This window comes from Camponotus floridanus, unplaced genomic scaffold, assembly GCF_003227725.1.
Source record: "Camponotus floridanus strain SB8 unplaced genomic scaffold, Cflo_v7.5 scaffold11, whole genome shotgun sequence".
Taxonomy (NCBI): domain Eukaryota; kingdom Metazoa; phylum Arthropoda; class Insecta; order Hymenoptera; family Formicidae; genus Camponotus; species Camponotus floridanus.
The window spans coordinates 1674747-1692903 of NW_020229226.1; the positions used below are offsets into that span (position 1 = coordinate 1674747).

The 18157-nt window shown below is 35.8% G+C and overlaps 1 protein-coding gene and 1 long non-coding RNA gene across 3 annotated transcripts in view; one reads left to right on the top strand and one right to left on the bottom strand.

The window, feature by feature from the left end:
• The window catches only part of LOC105257217, a 45573-nt gene extending 37662 nt beyond the window's left edge, over positions 1 to 7911 (bottom strand). The window contains exon 1 of the long non-coding RNA XR_889647.2: positions 7619 to 7911. This is a non-coding gene — a long non-coding RNA (uncharacterized LOC105257217). The remainder of the gene's footprint in view (positions 1 to 7618) is intronic.
• LOC105257216 overlaps positions 1 to 18157 on the top strand; it is a 183893-nt gene that overhangs the window by 38828 nt on the left and 126908 nt on the right. The gene's annotated exons all lie outside the window — the stretch shown is intronic.

The window sequence follows — 18157 nt, forward strand, 5'->3', positions numbered from 1 at the left end:
TCGATATTTGATAGTAAATTAGTTTAGATTTGTGAAAGGTTACATTTTTTCGTCGGATAAATTATATCTTATACTGATTTAAATTTCTAATTTCTCGGCACTCCATATATTATTCATTATATATTCATATCTCGAGTATGTTTACTTTGGTTTAATTTACGAGGTATGTATATAATAGTCACTTTTGATTAAAATCACGTGCTTTATCTCGATTTTTTTTCTTTTTCGTTGGAATATTTTTACCTCGAATCGAAGAAGCTACGGATCAATCTTCTCGATCTCGTTTTGTACGGTGAAAAAAAATTCACGTTCTATAATTCGGAATGTACATCTATACATATGCATGTATATATGTACATATCGGAATATCTAATCAAAATCTATCTAATCAAAATTGTAAGAACATAATAACCGATAAAAATTGCTGAATCAAAACCGTGAAAAAAAAGAAACGAGATAAATAATCAGTATAATATATTTCAAAAAAAATTTTTAAATAATTCAATTAATTTATAGATTTTTATATTGATTCCTCGGCATTTTTATTTGATTTGTATTTTATAATTTGGACGCGTTATCTGGCGATGATTTTCGGCATAATGAGCATTCGGCATTCTTCCTGGGCTCTCTCTCGATGCTATGATGATACCGTAATAGCATTTCGTAACAGAATGATATCGAGTATGAAACGCGCGGACGTGACTAACGTTGTTTCATTAACATCGGCAGTACCTTTCTTTCTCTCACGGCGCTGCCGGGTGATATAGTAATTCTCGGCCTGGCACGGCTTAACCTCTCTGTCCAAGAGACGCTGCTCTATAGGACGTGGGAGTTGGCCGGAGAGAACGGGCGTCGTCTCCTCCTTGCACGCGGGTCTATGACTATCCTATCCGCTCGTTGGCCAGTCATGGGTCAGTGCATCTCACTTCCCAGTCACGAATCCGAACGTCGGTGTATGAGCGTAAGGCTTCTCGAAGGGAGCTCGCGTCTATGCGGGAAAAAAAACGGCAGGAAGTTTGGTGATACAAAGGTACGTCAAGTACGCGGGAATCTTGGCATTTTCTTTTCTTCAGAAAGAATGTAGACATGTAGAATTCATATTTCTTATCGTGAAAAAATTCCGCAAAAGGATCCTCCAAAACACACGATTCGCGTCGCGAACGAAACGTCGTCGCGATTTCTTGATGAGAAGTCCGCTCGGCGGACTTGTACCCGCACGTTGCCATTTTCGACTCCTTTGTAAAAGAGAAGAAGAGAGGGGACAGCTTTTGTGAATCATCTGCTAGTCCAATTTTCATAGTCATAGTCTGAACGCGCCAACAAATTACAACGCGGAGCTTTGACCGCGAATTTTTAATGACACGCGGATCTTTTCTTCTTTTTATATACATTTCTTTATGTTGGATTTTGAAATTATTCCAATGTATACGATACACTGAGAAAAAAATCTGGTTGCATTAATTAGATTCAACCAGTATGTCTGTTGGAAAATAGACGAACCAGAATTCTTGTAGGAATTACCAGATGAATCTGATTAATTTCTTCCTGTTAAATTTACCAAATTTTCTGATTAATAATACTAAACTCCCCAGCACCAAGTCGTTTAAAATTTTTTCCATCTAATCTCAAAAGTCTGTTTAATATTCTGAATTCCAACAAGATGATTGGATAAATTCAATCCAGATTACTGAATAAATTATTTTAAATTCAGTTTGTTAGAAATTAAACTGATAAACAGTGATGCAAGAAGAGGATGCAGCTCAAACACACACAATCAGAGAGCTAGCTCCTCTTTCTGTCACTACTGCTCGTAAGAGAAAAAAAACATACTTTGGATTTAATGTTAATACTAGTTCTGTATATAAATTTCATGGCAAATATTGAATACGAGTTAAGTTAAGAGTGGCAAGCAAAAAAATTAATGTAACAAGAAATTTTATAGATCCAACCAGAAAATACTAATCAAATCCTTATAGTAAAATCTATTAAACGTTCTAGTTATAAAAAATCGAGTCTTATCACGATAATTAGAAATTCTTGTTTGATTTAATCAAAATGCCTTCAATCATATACGTCTTGTTGGTACAATCAAACGATTTTTCTCAATGTATGCATACTTTAAATATGTCTCTTCCCACGATATATTAATTTTGATAATGTTCAATAACAGATGTTGAATTTCGCGAAAGCGTTGTTAGCTTGAAACGCGCACCACTGTCTGTACGTTTTCATCTCACTGCAAAATAATTGGCGCGTTGCAGTGGCTGAGAATTTTTCTTATAGACCAGTAGCCGCTTCGACTCGGCACACCGTGCGGTTAGAGCCAATTATAACTATAATCACGGCGAAAACGCATACCGACCATAGAATCGCCCATAGCACGCGATATTTCTTGCGATAGATCGCGATCGAAGATCGTTAACATCGCCTGGAGGTTTAAGGATTCTTTCGCGAAAAGCCAAAGATCGAGAGACATTATTTGTTAATAACCGCGACCGGATTTTCCGCTCACGCGTCCTTGACGTGAAAATACGTCATCTGTTAATCAAACTAGTTTGAAATTACTCGTGTTGTGTTGCGATACGTAATGATTATTTTTCTTTCGTTCTCGAGACTCCTAGCCCCGGCTACCCGTAATTACGATCTAGTTACCGCAGCAACTAATGATAACGAGTCAATATCAATCGCACACGGCGCTCTCGTTTTTCACAAGGCCGTGCGCAGAAATAGATTCCACGATACCGCGAATAGATTCCCGTGATATCGTGCAAGCTCCTAGGAAAAGTGCCACCGGCGAGACTCTTGTTTACGCGGCCGTTGAACTCGCAATTATGTACTTACGTTAACTCTTGTAGATCTCACATTTTTTTCTCTGTTCTTAGTCACAATGTGGATCACAATGTTGTCTCGTTGCGATGCTAGTTGTATCAAAATGCTTCAAAAAATTACAAAAATTTATACGTATACAGGGTGTTTCATAAATGGTGGGCAAAATTTCAGGAATGGATTCCTCATGCTTACATAGAAAAAAAATTAAGTGTCAAATCAAAATTTATATACTTAAACTAACGCGTTCATTGTTTCATATATACGTAACAATTTATAATCTTCTTAGAAGAATTTAATAATTTCAAATTTCAACAATATTATCGTTCAATTTTAATATTGTAATTGTCACCTCAAGAATATATAATTATTTAATTCTACTTTAAGAAAATTATAATCTTTGATTTAAAAATGTTATTTTCTATCTAACATTGTTTCTTTTCCATTCGAGAAAATTAAATCTTAAATCATAAGAATATATTTTTCTCGATTGAACTATATAAAATGGCTTAAAGCAAGCAATTATTCAAGCAATTATATTTTTCTTTAATTAACGCAATATAATCTTATTTCAAGATTTTCATGTTAAAACTAAATATATTTTCAAAACAAGAATGTCTTTTTTTTCTGTAGAGAAGAAAAAAAGTTTTACAGGCATCAACAGTGTTTTTCAAGTTCGGCGGCCTGGAAAACATTGTTGATGCCTGTAAAAGGACTTCTAAGACGAGAAATGAGAAAATTTTGTATTACAAAAATCTTAATAACTCAAAAACTAATCATTTTCGGATCTATGTTGATTAACTTTTTCTTTCTTCTCTAAGCATGAGGAATCCATTCTTGAAATTTTGCCCACCATTTATGAAACACCCTGTATACTCCTTGACGCATATACTCTTCTTTCTCTGTAGAAAATGATCACGATAAAAGTTGGAAAAATAAAATTTAAACATTTTTCTATTGATTAGGAAATATTTTCTTATTAAAATATTGGTCAAATGACTCGTATCATCGCGATCTTTAAGAGTTAAGAATTGTTGGTACGCCATACGTATACGAACATGTACACTGTCCATACAAATAACAGAGATATATGTGGTAGCAAACGAAAGTGTTATATCGTGTCGATAATTTTTAAAGAGATTCGAATAATACAGCGGAAAGGAGAGGTTGCAAAGATCCACCACGTGCGGACTTCATCTTGTGCGATTTGCTCCGCGATGTAGATAAGTAGATATCGCGTACACGAATTTCATGCAACCGCGCGAGAACGATTAAGCGCGTGAGGATCGGCATTAAAAAGGACGTATGTAGAAAATTACGACTTGTCGTAAGGAAACTATCCTCGCGCGCGATACCTGTCTCCCATGGCACGTGTGTTTAATCTTCTTTATTACGAGACTCGGCGTCTCGTCTGAGATCATCTTACTATATCATCTCTCCCGTGTCTCATGCTTGTATTTCTCTTAATCGTTTTTCATACTTCACCGCGGTATCCTTCAATCGCATTTGCATTTCTACATCTCTTCTATGTCAATATTGATACAATCTTCGTTGGGATACCGCGTCGTAAAATTTAAATCGTTACATGTCAAAATCTCTTTTTCTTTTTTTTTATTACATCCCGCTAACTCGTTAAGCGCGAAACATACCAACGCTTTCCGTAAACGGAGACCATTCGGTGAATTCGCAGATTTATTTCGACTCGGACTACGTAATCGGCAAACCGCATGGAAAAGCCGGGAAAGATGGGGCGTTCGTTCGACGATGAGGAAAGATTTGATATTAGATTCGCATTTAAGCTGCGCTCATTAGATGCGGCATACGCAATGTGCGTGTCTCCTCCTTGTGATTTCGCCTCGACACACGCATACGGCACGCTGAGACATCGACGCAATTTCTTTGAATAAGTCTGCAATATATTAAAATTTCAAATCACAAATAGTTTACGAATTTTAATTTTTTCTCTTAACTTTACACAGAGAAAAATATAATTCTACTGCCAAGAAAAGCGATTACTCAGTTTATTTTTCTTTTTTTAAGTAATAGTTTTCTTCAACAAAGAATATATTCTTGATAATAGTCTTAAAATATACTCGTCACAAGTGTTAGAAAATCTCATTATCATACGTACTCAAACGAAGAATTTATTTTCTCTTTAAGAATATTGTAAAGTTGTATCAAAGAGAAATCAAACTTATTTTACGTCAACTCTTGTAGTAAGCAAACCAAATTTTTGTTTTAATTTAATATTCTTGACTAAAATACTGCACTTACTAAAATTCAGAATATATTCAATTAAATTTAATGCTTGTGGTGAACTTATGATATATTTGCGGATATACAAACTTATAATATACTTAAAATAAACAATATTTACTTGAATATAGTATACATTTTTCTCTGTGTAGGACGTTATGTAAATGTATCAATTAATTTTAATTTTAAATTTATTAAGTTTTTTGTGATTTATTTATTCCCGCGTATTTATATTTATATTTATATTTATCATTTATATTTATCATGATGAAGTATAGATAGAGATGCAAAAAATTTTGATTCAATTTTCGCTGACCGAGGTCGGTGCAACGAGTCTTTACGTCACGACTCACGCCGTACGCACTCGCGTGTCACGGTCGTGCACGTCTTCGCATCTTCGTTTTCCCTTAGGAGATTCTTCACGAAGCGTGTTTCTGCAATAATGAAAAACACATTTTTCGTGCCATCTAATGGTTTCTCCGCGTACAGTGAACGGTTATTACGAGTAATATTAGCGTCATCGTCCTCGTCATCGTCATCGATTCGCCAATTTCGTGAAAATCGCAGGTAAATTGATTGTTTTTTATTTTTAATACGCATACGCCATAATCACGCGTAATTCGATACGTAAGGCGAACGCGCAGGCAAGTGAATCTTTTAATCGTGCATGCACGATAAATTCCATTGTCTTGCTATATTACACTACGATGATATATACGCATCTTTGATCATGGCTTTACGATGTATTTTAAAATGCAGGTTTTCGCTTTGCTTTCGATTATCCGTCAAGTTTTCAACATTTTGCATTTTAACCGCTAAATATCATTATTTCCAGGTGACGCAACTCCATTTTTTTTAAATGGAGAGGAAAGTGTTATTTAATTCATATTTCCTGATAAATTTCGAGATAATTTTTTTTACGAAAATTAATTTTTCCAACCCACTTAATTTAATTATCCTTGAATTTTGGACAGAAATCTGTACGGGAATCTGTACAGGAACAAATATAAAAAATAGCGAATCTATCTGGCATTTTTTTAAGTGATAAAGAGAAAAAAATAAATTCTACAGGAATATTATCACAATTTTATAGGATGGCTTAAAATATAGTTTCAAAATAAAAACATACAAGTTTTCCGTCCCGCAAAATGTAAAATATATTTTTTATAGCAAAAAGATCTATGTAATTGAGAATTTATAGAATATATTTTTTACTACTCTAGAACACTGAATTAGAATTGAATCAATTTTCAATTCAATTACGGTTTATATTTGAAATTCGAAATTTTGATATTTTTTTCATATTCCTCTCTGTAGAATCGAGGGAGAGAGAACTGGATTTTTGCAACATATTTTTTTCATTCTATAAAAACTTGATATTTCCAAATTGAATCAAAAATGTCATTTCGAAAGCTTGATTTTTTAACTCTTCACAGTATTTTTTAGAGTAAATTAAATATCTTCATCATATTTTTTTGTAGAATCCGATAAGGATACCGATAACGGTTTACAGAGTTAGCGAAATATCGAATCGCCGCGTTTCGCGAATGCTTAGCTGAGACTGTACCCGTATTACAGCCAGCACTCTTCCATGCCCAGACATAACCTCTGTAACCAGCATAAACATCATGACCATCATGACCACCGGTATCGATATTAGTCCGCGGTATCCTGGACGCCGCGCGCGCGCGATCTCATATTATATAACACATAGACGCGTTCGCTCGCTCGCGCGGGGCAGGGCAGGTTACACCAAAGTGGCGTATCATGAGCAGGTGTAGCCCCCGGGACGTATCATCAGGGGCTATCTGTAAAAGAACTTTTGATCGACGAGCATGGCTAAACCTTTAGCCCCGCGGGCCATACAGACCGCGTGTACGCGCGCGATTAAATTATGCTCGCTCGCGCGCGCGCGTGCACTCGCGAAATCAGTTTCCGCCCTTTATTCCTGGGCTATCTCCGGTCCTTTTTCCCTCTTGGTTAGAGCAAACGGTGCGGACGTTCGCAAATTGGCGCAAAGTATAGAGCACGAGCTCGGCATTCTTTCGTCGATATCGAAATTTCGCGAATGTGGAAGATACATTGAGCTGCCATGGTTCGTGTAACTCTCCATTAAACAAACTTGCTCTTTTGCTAGAACAATATTTTCTTTGATGCCAGTTAATTGCAAACTGTAAAGTAATCTTAGCTTATTTATTTGCTTTTGCAATATATATAATGGAGCTTAGTTGATACAAATTTTAATTAATGCATTAATGTAAAGACTATTTTTTTGCGTCATTGTAATCGATATTCATATTGACACTTGAATGAATGACATCATTAATGTTCTACAAACAATAAATTGAGCTTAAGATTGTCGTTCGACTTTACAAGAAGGATATGCAAAAGAGAAAGAGAGAAAAGGAAAAAAAATGTAAAAGAATCCCACCGAGCGACACTCCTACGCAACAATGTGGACAAGTTAGGATTCACGTAGCATATCACACCTACCGATGAGATAACGCTAGTAAGGCGCTATTTTACGTACGAATACCTGCACTTAGAGCTGATACGGGTTCGAGCAACACCCACGCGGCACAGTCGCCGATCCTTATGCAGCAACATTATCCTGTTCCTCCTCTCCATCTCTTTTCTCCGCGGTCTTGGAACCTGTATGCGCGAATCTTTAAAAATTCGTTATCCTTTGCGGAGAGAATTCTCGAGTTCTATTTCCGTTTTCGTACATTGATTTCGTGCACTGAGAAAAAAATCTGGCATTAATTAGAATTCTGGTAGATTCACCCAGTATGTCTGGAAAATACACGAACCAGAATTCTTGTAGGAATTACCAGGTGAATCTGATTAATTTCTTCCTGTTAAATTTATCAAATTTTCTGGTAATAATACTAAATAATAATACTAATTAATACTAATTAATAATACTAAACTCGCCAGCACCAAGTCGTCTAAAATTTTTTCCATCTAATCTCCAAAGTTTGTTTAATATTCTGAATTCCAACAAGACTATTGGATAAATTCAATCCAGATTATTGAATAAATTATTTTAAATTCAGTTTGTTAGAAATTAAACTAATAAACAGATGCAAAAAGAGGATACAGCTCAAACACACGCAATCAGAGAGCTAGCGTCCTCTTTCTGGCATTACTGCTCGTAAGAGAAAAAAATATACTTTGGATTTAACGTTAATACTAGTTCTTTATATACATTTTATGGCAAATATTGAATACGAGTTAAATTAAGAGTGCCAAGCAAAGAAATTAATGTAACAAGAAATTTTATAGATCCAACCAGAAAATACTAACCTTATAGTAGTAAATCCTTATAATAAAATCCTTATAGTAAAATCTATTAAACGTTCTACTTATAAAAAATCGAGTCTTATCATGATAACTAGAAATTCCTGTTTGATTTAAACAAAATGCCTTCAATCATATATTTGTTGGTACAATCAAACGATTTTTCTCAGTGTGTGAAATGATGTTTGCGAAATGATATACAATCGTGATCAGAGTATAATCGACAACAGATCATTGGTCTCTTCCTCTTCATAAGAAATCTTCAAGATTCGCCGATTTGCCAAGAAATAAGGTAGTAAAAAACTCGGATCGTTCTTGCATCCATATCCGCAATCATCCTTTCCGCATCTTCGGTTAATTAAGACTCATCGTGACGGAATCAACGTAACGGATGAATCTATTAAACCATACGACTCAAAGTAACGCTCGTTTAAAACATTTATTACAAACGACGCGGTCTAATCATCTCAGGTTTATCCCAGAGTTTAATCATTCCAGTTAACACAGCCCTGGCTGGAAATCGCTTTGCAAAAAGATCGAATTCCGATAACCGCGAGTCAATAGTACACCCGGTAGACAACGCCAGGCAGAGAACTCCAAGTATAACTGTTTGATAGATATATACACGCATACTGCATGTGGCAGCGAATCGCGAGGACGACGGCAATGACCCAGGAGCGGCCTTGCGTTTCTTTCATCTTTCCGCCTTCTCCGAACCATGTTCGATTAGAAGGTACAGTCGGATGTAGTCATGCGAAATAATTTCAAGAATTAAATGTAATGAACTCGTAGGACGATTAATCGCTAATTTTTTGAGAATCGCTTACGTGGTCTTTCCATTTATCTCCGTTCTGAAATAGAAAAAAGAATATTTTATATATAAGATACATATATTTATATATATTGAAGGAAGAGAGGGGGAGAGAGTAATTTTAAAATTTTTATAAATAAAATAAAATATACAACTTTTTTCTATTTAATCATTTTACACATTTTTTTATTTCTTAATTTTTATATGCGGGACACACATCTCTCTCATTCATTACAAATAATAATAATTAATGTTAATGAATTTCTTTTAAACGATTTTAGAAAATATTTTTTAAATATATTTGGAGAAAATATCTTCCCTTATATAAATTAATGTACATTTTTCAGAAGTGGCGGCATTTTATCGCTAGGTCCGATGAGGTTGTCAGTCATATCGATTACCCGTCAGGAATAACTGCCGGAAATATCGTATGCAGTACATCGCAAGGTTATAATCTCCTCGCGTTTAGGATACACGCTCTTTTAAATTAGGTTCTATTAGGCTGTTACGTTAATTTGCGGCCGCTCATTTTCTCTATAAAGACTTTTCAGCGTACGTTTAATTTGTCGATGAGTACGTCTACGGATACGTCTTTAGTTAACGACTCGTATCGATTGTCGATGAAAGTAACTTCGTCGACGAAGGTCACTCGAGAACCGGAAGAGACGAGTCTCGTCGGCGCTCGATTAAACGTTTATAGTTGATATTACGTTTATTGGCCTGCGCGAGGGCGATTAAGTTGATTCATATAAAATCAGTCCCTTAGAGAAAGAGAGAGAAAGAATGAGTGAATTATTCTTGAGTGAGTGTTCCATTAGTGGCACGAAACTGTATTCCTGTGCTGCAGGTTCATCGACAGTTCGATTACTCTTGAAAGTTTTCCGCAGCAGTGTAACTAGAAATTTCTGGTTTTGCAGAACTTGCTCTAATATGACTCCTCCTATCTTTTTATATAAAATAAAATTATATAAAATATTTTTAAATTTTAACTTTTTATTTTTAAATTTTAATTTTCTCCCCGGATTTATTGTGTTCTTATTTCTATCTCTTAATACACAGCTATCGTAATGTACTATATTTCAAATAAAATGTAGAGGAACGAAAACGTTTTTGTATAGGTAACCTGGGAATGAAAAAAAGCGAGAGCATAAATTGTGTTTCGCGTGGTAATTGCGATTCGCCGTGGGCGGTGCATTCTGGTTTTACGTCATATTGTGAATTATAATTTAATGAAGACGGCCGTTATACAACTACAGTGGCAGTAGTTTTCTCAAAGAAGCGGCTAAATAAACCTTTGCGCCTCTAGGTCGCCGGGTCAAGCAGATACTCGTCTCGATTTATGGCTCACATAATAATCTACTGTGACAGATCATATGACTAGATAATAACGACTCTGACCGGAATGATCGCCGTACTTATATAGATGTTTTTACGTACATACAGTTTGCTTACAATTACGTTTGGCTGAGAAAACGGGATATTCATTCCGGCGAGATTTATACATGAAATATCACGCGCTTGTTCGATAATGAATTTAGTCATTCTTAATTTCTAATTACCGGGAACTTTATTTTGTACGTTAGTTACTTGGAGAAATCGCTTGACCGGTAGTTTTCGACGAATTAAGTGACTAATTAGAAAGTAGCGTTGCAACGCATTGTTAGTGAAGGTTTTTGACCGGCATAATGTTGAAATACTATGGCAATTAAATCGCTTTCTCTCTTCCAGTCTATAAAATTAGATATATATTTCTTAATTTTTAATCTGAGTCATTTTCGAATGCTATTTCGCTTCGGGAAAAATATACAATGGCTATATTCGATCCAGGACACGTCCCTTGATATACTTTCCCATATGCTCGACATGATGAGAAAATTTTGCGCGATTAAATTTATGCGTCACATTGGTATTCGGGACAAGTATCAACTGTGCACTGAGAAAAAAATCTGGTTGCATTAATTAAAATTCTGGTAGATTCACCCAATATGTCTGTTGGAAAATGGACGAACTAGAATTCTTGTAGGAATTACCAGATGAAATCTGATTAATTTTTTCCTGTTAAATTTACCAAATTTTCTGGTTAATAATACTAAACTCGCCAGCACCAAGTTGTCTAAAATTTTTTCCATCTAATCTCCAAAATTTGTTTAATATTTTAAATCCCAACAAGATTATTGGATAAATTCAATGCAGATTATTGAATAAATTATTTTAAATTCAGTTTGTTAGAAATTAAACTGATAACAGTGATGCAAGAAGAAGATGCAGCTCAAACATACACAATCAGAGAACTAGCGTTCTCTTTCTGGCACTACTGCTCGTAAGAGAAAAAAAATATACTTTGGATTTAACGTTAATATTAATTCTTTATATACATTTTATGGCAAATATTGAATACGAGTTAAATTAAGAGTGGCAAGCAAAGAAATTAATGGAAGAAGTTTTAATGCAAGAAATTTTATAGATCCAACCAGAAAATACTAACCAAATCCTTATAGTAAAATCTATTAAACGTTCTAGTTATAAAAAATCGAGTCTTATCATAACTCTTGTTATCGAAACTCTTGTTATCGAAACTCTTGTTATCGAAACTCTTGTTATCTATCTATCGAAATTCTTGTTTGATTTAATCAAAATGTCTTCAATCATATACGTTCTGTTGGTACAATCAAACGATTTTTCTCAATGTGCTATTAAAAACGATTGCAAATGTCGCGGGGTCCGCTTCGTTTCGGCTTCGAAACGAGCCTATTCGAGCGCGACCCACTCGCTTTCATTCATCCGCGTCCTTGCGCCACTTCTCTTTCCCGTAGGGGGAAATCGTCGCAATTGCACATGGACGATGATCGATATCGAGGGACTTAGGGGGACCTATCGCTGCGGTCTCGAAGGTAACGAGACGTGAAGCGATACACGTCGCGAGACTACGTCGGAGATAAAAATATTTCTTGTATCACGATGACGACACGACGGCCAACTCAGGGTGCGTAAGTGCGTCGTAAACGAGCCCGACTGACGTGCTCGAGCAACGCAGATTGGAATTGATCGATCAAAATTCACGCGCGAACCGTCAAGTGAGTAATTCGCGCCGCGGGGTCGTTGAAATCTTCAACCCCGTATCGCTTAATGGACTAGCCGTTGCTGTCGGTGTCATCGTGTGGTAATCGTTCTCGTCGTTTAGAGAGCGTAGGCGTGATCCCTTTCCTCTCTCTCTCTCTCTCTTTCTTTTTCAGGTCGACGAACAATGACAGATTGTTGGCAGTTCATTCGCGTGATGCGAGTTCGCACGATAAAGTGCGTACCGCGTGATCCGCTCTCGGCCATCGAATAAGATCGTTTACACTCGCATGACGTTAACCGTTGCCGAATTTAAGCGTGATGTAAGCGGATCTCCTCGAAGGATCGTGGGTTGAGAAGGTCGCGTTTCGGAAGGATGGAAGCCGATTAGCGTGATTTAAGCGCGACGAGATCATTACGTAAATATACATGCAAATGACTCGAATTACGTCATTGTAAATTATTTTCGGTTCGCTACGACTCTGAGCGCGCGCTATCTTCTCGAAAAAAGAATTGCCTCAAGATCACGTACCGTATGCCGGAACACGATCCGCTATTGTGCCTGTCAATTTTATTCGCCATAAACTGTTACTTTACAATCTCGCCAAGTATCGATTCGATATTATCGCGTGTCACACGGCAATATATTCTTAGATTGTATAATGAAAAATGACGGGGAAAAAAAATCTTCACGGAAGAGAACGGGTGAAAAGTGGGCGACGTTCGTGAATTTTTATGATGCGTACTCGTAATTTTTTTTATTTTTTATCGTTAGAAAGAATGCGCGTGCATGGCCAAACGGAAAAGCCCAAAAGGTCTAATCTATCTATACCAGTTTATGCATACTCGCATCGTCACAAGTTACAGTACATATCTGAACTTCCGTCGCGCGCGATGCTTTTTTCTTTTTTTCCTACTTTACATATGTATATTAATTTGACAAGTCGCCTACGTGCGCGGTGCTCAAGCAGCAATAACGATTCCGCGGATATTTCATATCGTTTCGCGAATTTCTCGCGTTTCTTCGGACGGCCCATCTTTCTCTGCGCTTGCATTCATCGCGCTTTAGCACGCGAGCACGCGAGCATGAAATAATTCGCATCTCGAGTATTTATTTATTTACTTTTTTAAACGTGATACTATATTTTTCTCGTGATGATTTGACATTTCGACATTCGACATTTCCACATTCGACATTTTATCTAGAATAAATATCAAGTTAAGTTTTTCTATTTTATTTTATTTTTTTTATTTTTGTGAATAATCATTTTTAAAAAAATATGTTTTGAAGTTAAACAATGTATTATTAATATTTGATAGATAGAACACAATAAGGGGACAATATATATAATTATTTTGTACTCGTTCCAAACATCGATGGACGCAGTTTTTGTTTCATATCACATCAATCACGAGCCTCGCATAAGCGCAACGTGCAAATTTAAATCGGCAGCGATATAATTAACACGCCAATCAGTAACAAAGGATCAGCGCGCGCATGCACGTCTCTTTAACGACCGTCGACAATTAATGAATCCGGTATATACGGTCGCTAATTATGTAAAAGTTCACGCTTTTCTCGCTCACGGCACGTGTCTCTTCTCTTCTCGGCTTGCCTTCTTTTATCTCTATCTTTTTTCGTCCTTTGCTTTTACTCTTCCTCCTCTGCCACTGTCTCTCCTTCTCTCTTTTGCCCGGTTCCTTCATATTTCATTCCTGCCGCCCGTATCATTCGCTCGAAGTTGCACGCATAATTAGCCCCGTCGAGTATCATATTCGGCCACGGTTGCGTGCGCGCTCCTTTGGCAGTACCAAGCGGTTTATTATCGTGATGCATCATTATTGGAGCGAAAGGGAGATTTCGTATCTATCGCCGCACCGTTCCGTAACGGAAGAACTCGCACGACAATAGAGCGATTTTCGTGCGAGTTTTCTAACGCTGCGATTCGTTATAATATTCAACACACTCTGCAAAGAGTAAATTTATTTATACTTATTACGTACTTATTATTTATATACTTGGTGCGAGATTTCTTGGTGCACATTTAAGGATATTTTGTACCCATTTTCAAAATATTGAGAATTTAATGAAAATTGTACAGAATGTCTTTACATATGTTTAGAATCTTCAGTACAATTTTTAAATCGATTCATAAGTTATAAGGATTTTAATTTGCACCGAATTAACATGTGTTCTTATGGGAAACGTACAATTCAACCACGTCGATTCAAATGACAAAAACACATGGAAATAATATTCAGAATTTGTTTAAAATTTTCAAAAGTTTAGATACAGAGGAAATATTTTGTCAAATAATATTATACAAGTATTAACTGGTTAAAAAGATATTAAATATAATTTAACGAAGTTAGCCATGTATCTGTCACAAGGCGAAATTCTCTGCCAAAAGTTAATCATTTCGATTAACAAAATTCGGAATATTTCAGTAAAAACGCAATAAATATTAAAAAATACATCTCTGCACTGTAGCTAAAATCAAATTGTTGTAATATTCCACACAATTTCTTACTCAAAATACACCAAAAGTGGATATATTCGCCAATATTGATTTTCAGCTATTTTTTGCTGGGATTTGACATACAAAACATCCTTAATAAATTGAATGTGACATATTTCTTACTTTAAATTTTGCGAAATTACAATTTGGATCAGATTGATATCGAGAATCTTGATATTTTAAATATTTGATTTTCTCTTTAGAATCTTTAATGTCAAAAAACTTATTTATCCGTCTTAGAATATTCACTATTATATATGGACGCTTCGTAACTTTATCGCAGTCTCCTTTTGCAAAAATCAAGGCATCCGGAGTCCGGTTTGCGGTAGCAAGGAAAAGCCGCTCGCGCGTCGCGTAATTCTACGCTCGCGTAGGTGCGTGAACAATGCGTGCGCGCGTGGCGTGTCAAAAGACGGCGACGGCGGCTCCAACTCGTTGCTTTCGCAACAAGTTCCGTTGCTCTTCTTACATTACATGTCCGAGAAAGCGACATTACATTACTGCAAACCGCGTTCAAGCATCCCTCTCGCTTTTCGTGCAACAGGCTGCATAGTACATGAAGATGCAGAAAAATTGAAACCACGCATTGCGTATCAAAATTTAGCGAATTGAAGGATTGTATATAGAGAAAAATTTTGTAACCACTAGAATCAATTACCTAAATTCTGTGTGCTTAAATAGGCATTATATTTCAATCTAATATTAAGGATGTTTCGTATGTGTAATCCCAGCAAAAAGTAGCTGAAAATCAATATTGACGAATATTCACTTTTGGTGTATTTTGAGTATGAGAAATTGTGTGGAATATTACAATTTGATTTTAGCTACAGTGCAGAGATATATTTTTTAATATTTATTGCGTTTTTACTGAAATATTCCGAATTTTATTAATCTAAATAATTAACTTTTGGCAGAGAATTTCGCTTTGTGACAGATACATAGCTAACTTTATTTAATTATATTTAATATCTTTTGAATCAGTTAGTATTTGTATAATATTATTTGACCAAATATTTCCTTTGTATCTAAACGTTTGCAAATTTTAAACAAATTCTGAATATTATTTCCATGTGTTTTTGTATTTGAATCAACGTGATTATACGTTTCCCATAAGAACACATGTTAATTCGGTGCAAATTAAAATCCTTTTAACTTGTGAACGCTTTAGTGAATCGATTTAAAAATTATACTGAAGATTCTAAACATATGTAAGAACATTCTGTACAATTTTCATTAAAGTTTCAATAATATTTTGAAAATAGATGCAAAACATCCTTAAAGAAAAAGAGAGAGAAAGATTAGCTTTCAGTGATATCTTTCGATGAATGCGTTTCTACATCATTATGATCATATAATTAACAGCATTTTCACTGCGCAGAAATCGCTGGACTTTCTCGTTGAACCCTTTGAATGGAATCTCGAGATTTCCGCCATCATGTTCGCGAAACATATGCTATGGATTTTTTTTTATGCTCGGTCTATAACGGGTGGCGTATACGCTCTGCTTACGGGAGATTTCTAATATTCACGGCTTGCCGCTCGCCGGCGGCCTTAATGGCTACGTCGTATTAACAGCTCGATGGACTCTTCTTTTTTTTTATTTTACCCAATTCATGAGAGAAAGCGCGTGTCTCGAAACGTGCGCGTCTGCAAAGCGAGCGGGAAAAACTGTTGACGAATTAGCGCTTTTGCATTTTTGACATTTTTAGACATGCCATTAATGTCTCTTCATAATGGACGTGTCGTTTTACATCAGCGTTTTCGTAAGAAATTATGGGCACGAAATTAACATTCTCGTAAGACGGGGAGAACGTCGCGTGCCTCGTTGTAATTTTGCATCGTAATCGATGGCAATGTTTCCTGGGAAGTACATAATTACGCGTAATTTTTAATCAGCATTTTCGTTAATAGGTACAATTCTATTTGAAAAAGTTAATTTGACATGTATATATATTTTTCTGTATTATTTGCGGTTTGTAATTGAAAATTTCGCAGAGCATTACGTTCATGCACATTGATATGTGCAATTTATATGGAATCGCTATTTGATATCGCGATGTAACAGTACGTTACACCACGATTCGCTCGGCCGAATCTCTGGAGGCGCGCGCGTAAACGTGACATGTACGTATATATGTAACGTACATATATACATTAACGTATGTATGTACACGTGAACGGTACACGTGCAGTATCGATTTCGCGAACGCCAATTATTTTCCTCTTGCGCCGTCTGCCCCCTTTTCCCCTCCTTGCCCGGCCGCCGGGGGTAGTCCCCGGGACGACGGGGGGAAGGGGTTCGATGAGGCGCGGGGCCGCTGGCCGACGAGGTCAAAGTACGACGACGTAAAATCCATTAAACGAGCTAACTCGCGGTATTGTAAAACTATGTGTACTCCGCGCGACTCGCGTGATTACCGCTTAATTGCTCTTCCTTCCCGGACGACTGAATATAGAGCTCTCTTCGCAACGCCCAGTGATTTGTACGGTTAATCCATTAACAATGTCGATGACGTGCGTTCATTATGTGCACGAAGGAATATTTAGAATCATCGCGATGAGAAATGTGTATGTATGCTCGAACATATTTGTTTAATACGACATAGCGATATATTGATGGCAATTTTCCAATTATCTGAAATGTATGTAAAATTATTATGTTATTTTGCTGCGACGGCTTTATACAAATTATATTATTCCATTGAACTTATCGACAGGTGTCGACAGGTGAAATGTTACAGAATATCGTAGTTGGCATCTGTTGTTTGAAACTGCGTGTTACAACAGCATAATCTCAATGGAGACTAAGCGAAAGACGAATATACACAGAGTGTGTATATACATGTATACAGGGTGATTCATATAAAGTGACCGATGTGAATATTAGCTAAAGTTGAAGAGCTATGAAAAAATTTTTATACCAAAAAATGTTTGACAGAGAGAGGGACATCGATATTTTTATAGATGAAGGCATTAAGAAGATTTCAAGATCAACTTAATTTTTTGAAATGGAATTCCCTATTTTTTATTATGTATTCTTATAGCTATCTCGCTTTCCAAAACACTATAATAAAATATTTCTTCATTGAGTACTTTTCTAGTAAAATAGTCATCTAGTAAAATATTCATTTTTCGATTATCTTACCTTAACACTTTTATATACAAAATAATGAGAGGAATCAATTGGTAAAGAAAAAACAGTTGTTTTTAAGAAAAAATATGTAATTGTTAATTGCAAATTACATATTTTTTTTAAAAAACAACTGTTTTTTCTTTACACTAATTGATTCCTCTCATTATTTTGTATATAAAAGTATTAAGGTAAGATAATCGAAAAATAAATATTTTACAAGATATTTTATGGTTTATATAAAATTAAGAAATTATT